Source organism: Mus pahari, chromosome 14 (assembly GCF_900095145.1).
Source record: "Mus pahari chromosome 14, PAHARI_EIJ_v1.1, whole genome shotgun sequence".
NCBI classification, from domain to species: domain Eukaryota; kingdom Metazoa; phylum Chordata; class Mammalia; order Rodentia; family Muridae; genus Mus; species Mus pahari.
Window position 1 is genome coordinate 24,292,272 of NC_034603.1, and position 7,612 is coordinate 24,299,883.

Here is a 7,612-nt window from a genome sequence, read left to right on the forward strand (position 1 = left end):
TGTGTGCGTGCGCGCGTGTGCATGCGCATGGAGAGGACAGAGGACAACATCAGGTATCTTTCTCAATTGCCCTCTACCTCATTTCTCTTGAAACTGTGTCTTTTCTCAAGGACCCAGAGCTCACAAATTTGTCAAACTGATGAGCCAGAAAGCCTCAGTGATACGCCTGTCTCTAGATACCGAGTTTTGAGATTACAGGCATGCATGCCATCATACCTGGCCTTTTACATGGGTCTTAGGGGACCAAACTCCAGTCCTCATACCTGCAGAAATACCTTAGTGTTGAGGCTATCTGCCTCCCCAAGCCCTACATTTTTACTTGCTTAGATGGTTTACCATTTATTTACTTTATGTATGCATGGTTGCACATGTGCACAACAGGCAATGTATGATGAAGAAGACATTTTGCTTGGATTGGCTCTCTCCTTCAACTGTGTTGGTCTCAGAGTTTGACCTCAGGTTTTCAAGCTTGGCAGCAAGAGCACTTATCTATCAAGTCATCTTGCTGTCCCTGCTATTACTTCTTATCTGAAGTACATGTAATACACACCCTGTTAATATGGAGTTGAGCTGAGAAAGAGGTTGGAGGGCAGGGGTATGAGAACAGATTCATCATGAACAAAGACATAGACTTTATTTTTCACTTTTCCCGAGTCTGAAGTCAATTTAACTTTGTGAACTTGAGTCAGTTACTCCAATCTCTCCAGTTCTCTGTCTTGACTTTCTCTACTTACAAAGTGCAGGAGGGAATGCCTGCCCTGCTCTTTCATGGAGTGGTTGTTGAGAAAAAAATGAGTGACCCTGGTGTCAGCCACTCTACATAATTCTCAGGGATAGTTTTTTTCTTCTTTGCAGTCTTTTTCCAGATATGCAGCACCATTCTGAATTCATAAAGGACACATTTTAGTTCATATGTCAGAAGAGAACAGAGCAAGGTTTCCCGTGGATACAGTTTTAGAACTTAAGAGTCTGACAACATCGTGCTTAGTCTGAAGTATATGAGGAATGTGTGATGTATGTGCACACACATGTGTGCACATACATTCACACAGAATACTTAGAAGGAAATTTTATTTTATTTTTAAAAAAAGGATCATTACTCTAGTAGATGCTAGACATGAAAGTGGATAACCAAAATTTATGCAAATATTTTTGAAAAAATTACTGATTATAGGCACTTGAAGAAAAGTGGATTTAATGAGAGGAAGTGCTTGATGTAGATCTTTCCCAGAGACCCTGAAGAAGATTTAGGGACACTTAAAAGCATCACAGAAATTGATGCCACACGTTGATAATCACACATTATTTAATTTTAGAGATTTCTTGACATCAGACACTAGCACTTGTCCTTTCCTTGTCACGGTGAATGAAGGGGGAACAGTAAAGTCAGCTGAGAGGGTGGCTGCCTAACGCAGTCACAACAAGTAGAAGAGAGAGAGTCTTGGAATATCGAGTTTAATATCCACCACTGATAGGCCAATAGAAATCAGGTAAAGTGTGGTTTACCCTCCCCCGTACTAATACTTCTATTCAGTGGCTAGTTTTGTTTGGGGTCAATTTTCTCATCCAAGAATGATATGAATGTCCTAAAAGGCATAAATGATGAATTTAGTAGTCTTCCCATGATCATTCCAAGCGACTTCATATCTTCATTATATTTCTTCCTGTTCACAAATAGACTAAAATCATTCTTTGAGACTGACTCTCACTATGCAACTCTGGCTGACCTGGAACAATCTATGTATGCTAGATGACTTTGAATTCAAAGAAGTTCACCTGCCACTCCCTTCCTAGTGCTGAGATCAAAAGTATGTGCCACCTTGCCTTCTAAAATGTAATTAATGAATTAGACCCAGTAAGGGATAAGTAACAATAAAACAGAACAACTGTAACAGTGTACTAAATTAGTCAATAACACTCCTTCTATGAATTGGGGCTGTGGTTTAGTAAAGCCCTAGGTACCTGAACCCAATCACTGTGATCCACAGTTGATGTGATGGTGGAGGTAGCTACTGAAGGGACAACAGGAAACAGCAATCTACTACACACCCTGAAGTGCTGGGCAGAGGAATGATTCACACCCAACAGGCTTTCCTGAGACTTCATTATTCCTCAGGACAGAAAGAGTCTGGAAGCATGGCTGCCATGTAGTGTATACACCTGTGGAATTAAACAGCCAGCTGAAAAAAATTGAATAGTTCATGCATGGTAAAATAAAATACAAATTATGGGGCCTTCAGAGATGGCTTAATGGGAGAATGTTTGCTATATAAACATGAAGAGCTGAGTTTCAACCCCTAGAGCCCACATAATAAAGGGAGAGACCCTGCTTCCAAAAATAATGTGAGGCATGTTTAAGGAAGACATCCAACATTGAGCTCTGGCCTCCATATGGCCACATATGGGTGAGTACACACCTACCAATGATGCACCTGGGAACACACTCACATACAGACATAAATTTATACCCACATATGCATGCCATTCATGTAATTCTAACTGTTCTAACAGCTACGTTAAACATTTCAAGCAAATAAGTAGGGAGGCATAGGAATGTTCATGTCTGTAATTTTCCACTAGTTTTTCCAAATCACATTGACTGTGGTAATGGAAACTGAAGAAGGAGACCATGGCTGAAGTGTGCTTCTACTTTCTCAACAGATTGTCCTCACTTGAAACACACATCCTGACAGCACATCTGATGTCCTACAAAACCCTGTAGATGTTGACCGAGAGCAGTATTGCTGTGTGTCCTTCTCAGTCACAAGCCATGTAGTCTCCATCTTAACTCCTAACAGCACGTACTTGACGCCTCACAGTGCTCAGTGCAAGCTTTCCCTTTGGACCTCTTTTGTCCTGGGTTCAAGAGCCACACTCACGGAGTACTGAATGCAACTGCAGTGTGTCTATTCTGTCATAACTGCAGGCTCTTTAGTGACATGTCCATGAAGTTTTTGCTTGAAATTTAAACTATTATTACTTAAATGTGGTAATGCATTTAAAAGATTCAACTGTTCTTAATTTTCTAGATGTTACCTGTTGTCTGCTGCCGTCTCTCACCACCTACCTCCTACCATCACTGTCCGTTCTCCTCCTTTGTACTTAGCTCTCGCTCATGTTCGTTCATGCCTTTTAATCTTGTTTTGTGTCCCAGGGTCATCGGTGTGACTGGATTTGCAGTTATCTACAGGAGCCTGATAGGCTTAGCAGTCGATTCACAAAGATGGTAGCCCTGCCTCTCCTGGAATCCATATAGCCAGTGGTTCAGAGGTAAAGAGGAGCAGTTCCCTGGGGTCCTTGCCTGACAATTGTGCCAGTCTGATGTGGGCCCAGTGCATGTCACCACAGTTGCTGTAAGTTAATGACTACAGTGTTTGTTTTACATCTAAACTGTCTATGATGTCTTCCTGTCTATCACATATATAACACACATGAAAGATGAGACTGCCTTCTCACGCCTTGCCTAAAATCTTCACTCTGCTCTGATTAAGGAAACAGAATTTCCATCCACTCTCACTTTATTTATTATGTTTTTATTTTGTTCATTCCTACATTAAATAGTAATTATAACTGAGGTCTTTGTTTTACAGTTACTTGTGCTGTGTGTGAACTTTTTCCTATTTAAGGGTTTTCTTATTTAAGGGATCTTGAGATGTTTTGCCACATTTCTGGTACACACACTTGTTTTCTCATTTCTGTATTTATTTATCTACCCTTTATTATTTAAATTGTCACTTGAGTTGATATTTTATGCTTAGTGTCAAGTAGGGAGTTGTGGCTGCTATTTTGCCACATCCTAGCTTAGAGACATTTTAGTGTGTATTTAAAAAATTACCACAAACTTCATGGCTTAAAACAACACAAATGTACTTTAACTGTCTCATTAGAGTCTCACCAGCTATCAGGAAGCTGTCAGCAGAACTGTGTTCCCTCAGCAGCTCTCGTGGAGAAGGTTACCCAGCTTTTCCCAAGTGAGGCTGTGCTCATGCCTTGCCGGATAGCTGGTGCTCCGAAAAGTCAGCACTGGGGTGAGGTCACCTGCACCCCATTGCTCATCTGTGATCACACCCCTGTGCCTTGGCCTCTTTTTACCTTCACAAAGATTGTGACTATACTAGATCAAACAAGTTAGTTCAGGGTGTTGTTTCTGTATGATGGTCAACTAACCCATGATCTTTAATCTACAAAGTCTCTGTGGATGTGGGCTTGTCATCTGTCCTAGTTTCCTCTCTGCTCCTGTGATAAAATGCCCTGATCAAAAGCATCTCACAGGAGAAGGAGGCTTGTTTTAGCACACAGGTTCATGGTATGGTCCATGACTGCTGAGAAGTCACAGTGGCAAGAGCTTGAGAGAGCTAGCCATATCCCATCCACAGTCAAGAGCAGAGACATGGCCATGCCTTGCTTTCTTGCTTTCTTCTCAACTTGCCCTCTTTACTCTTGTACACTTTAGAACCCTATTTCCAACCACAGACAGGGTGGGCTTTTCACAGCAAACCAACTAAGACAATCCCTCAGTGGCATGCCCCCAGACCAGTCTAATCCAGGTAAGATTTTACTAAGAATCTACTTCCAGATCATTCTAGATTGGGTCAACTTGACAGTCGGCCCTGATCACATCATAGATTTCTATAGGTGATAGACATCAGGGCATGGGACTTCTTTGATTATCTACCTTGTCCATCAGAGTATCTATTCAGCTGATGGCAACTTTTCCACTGAATTGATGTATTTTTATTTAAAAATCTTATTTTTAATTATGTGTCCATATGATGGGTTGGGTATACAATTGTAGGAGTAGCTACAAAGGCCAGAAGTAGGTGCTGGAGCTCCAGGGTGCAGTAATAGATACTGGGTACCAAAACAGATCCTCTCTAAGTGCAGCAAGCCCTGATTGGCCAATAATCCACCTTTCTGGCTCATTGTTTTCTTATCCTACTCTTTGAATGTATGTGCTTAAAATTGCTATTATGTTTTCTCCATTATGTGAAAGTATTAATCATTGAGCCCACTGGGGGAAAAACACCCTTATTTAGGACCAAATTTCTAATAACAATGTCTACATACTTCAAAGCTTTATAACATACAGGAAGTTTGACCTTATTTATATGTTTTGATAAGTTGTATTTTATGAGGATATGTCTACTTTGTCTGAACTCTTCAGTTCATATCCATAAAATACTTCATTTTAAATTTCTGTAGGGTATAATTCTGCAATCCATTGTCCAGCCTTGATATTGGTGATTTGTTTTGGGTTTTCTTCCCCTCAGATGGACTTATTAATTTTAACAGTATTTCTTACGTGCCTTCTTCTTCAACTTTGGTACTTTCCAGCCTTACTTTTATTAGCTGATTCTTCTCACTCTCACTGGGTCTGCTTGCTACTGTTCTGGTCTAACTTAGTCTACAGGATATATGTTTTATTGGTTTTCAGCTCCTCTTTCATCTTTTAATTTTATTGAGATTTAATTTCTATAACTCAGACTTCATCATTTTAAATTACATAGTTCAGTGGCTTTCCATCACAACTGTTGAATTCCAGAACATTTCTTTTTTACCTTGTTATTATCATTTTAATTCACTTTAAATTAATTTTATAATTAGGATAAAATGTGATGAATTTCAACAAGGCATTTATATATATGCATCATTATAGCTCCTTCTAATTCTTCCTCATCTCTAGCTGCCCACCTCCACCCCAACATGACCTCTTTGCTTGTCAACTTTCTCCCCTCAAATAGCCCCTTAATCCAGAAAATTCTTTAATATTTTCTCAACTCATTAGTTACCAACCGCAACCCATTCTTGTCCATGAGTGTTCCCATAATAGATGCTTAAAGCAAATGAATCCCACTCCAGACACGTGACAGCTAATGTCTAGGTTGATCTCTTAGCAATGACATGTTTACGGTTTGCTTCTCTGAAGTCATCTAACAGTACTTCAGACACCTCTTTTTATGGTCCAGTAATTTCCATTTTGCCAGTCTACAGTGTTTGTTTATTAATATGTAAGTTGATTAGACTTTTGGCTGTTTTTTTGTTTTTTTGTTTTGTAGGTATATGGTTGTGTGTGTGTGCGTGCGTGCGTATTTTGGTATGGACTCCAGAGGAGAATGTCAGGTATCCTGCTCCATCATGCTCCACCTAATTCCCTTGAAAAAGAGTCTCTCAGTGAATTAGTCTCTCAGCAGCCATCCTACTATTACTTCATGCCCCAGCATCTCCCACAGTTCTGGAGTTAGGATGTGCAGGATGCCACATCCCTGGATTTGGGGGATTTCACCTGAAGTCCTTATGTTGTGCAGAAAGTATTTTCATCCACTGAGTCATCTCCCTTGCCAATGTCTAACTTTTGACCTATAAGTAGTGCCACTATTAACATTCATATATATTTTACGTATTTTTGGGTATATATACACATCTTTACATACATATATACATGTACACGCCAGGGTATGAAATCTAAGACACACATGAATACCACACTTGACTTTCTGAGGAAGTATTATAGCTGCACCAGTTCAATTTCCATCAATGATCATAGCCTCTATGTGTCCTCAATGACCTCTGCTATCAGGTGTCCAGCATAGGGCTATAAAGTGGTACCTCTCTGGGATTTTTATTGACACATTCCTAAAAAACAATGGATTGGGGGCAGTTTTTGTGTACTGACTGACTAGTGTACATCTTCTCTAAAGAAAAGTCTACTCAGATGTTTTATGTATGTTTTGATGGGTGAGTGGTTCTTTTTATATTATCTATCTATCTATCTATCTATCTATCTATCTATCTTTTTATTTATTTATTCACTTTATATCTGGCTCATTGCCCCCTCCCGGTCACCCCCTCCCACAATCCTTCTCCCACCCCACTTCCTCTTCACCTCTGAGCGGGGTATCCCCCACCTTGGCATATCAAGTCTCAGTGAGGCTAGATGCATCCTCTCCCACTGAGGCCAGGCAAGCTAGCCCAGCTAGAAGAACATATCCCACAAACAGGCAACAGCTTTTGGGATAGCTTCCACTCCAGTTGTTTGGGACCCGCATGAAGACTGTTCCACCTCCAATCCCTGTATTTATTGTAGACAGGATAAGTTTGGGGTCTAAAGTTTTGTGGGTGTGTTGGTGTCCCTATCACTCCACCAGAGTTCCTGCCTGGCCACAGGAGGCAGCCTCCCTCCTCAGGCTTGATATCCCCAATGTTGTGAGTCACAGCTAAGACTACTCCCATTGATTTTGAGGTACCTCCTCTACCTCAGGTCTCTGTCTTTTTCTGGAGATGCCCACTAACTCCACCCCAGTCAGTTGCAGATTTCCATTCACTCTCATGGCCATATGGCTTGAAACTCCCTTCCTGATCCCCTCCCCCAGCCAGTATATTGATTTTGGACTATGCTGTCAAATCTTTAATCAAATGTATCATTTGCAAGTATTTTCTGCCATTCTGTAGACTCTTTCACTTTTTAAATAGTATCCTTTGATATTTAAAAGTTTGATGATTTAAAAAAATTTTTTTCATTTAGTTGTATATGTGTTAGTGTATGTGCCCATGTTATCAAGAACGGGGCAATGGACTCTGTTGGCAATCATGAGTTACAGGTGTTTGTGAGTTG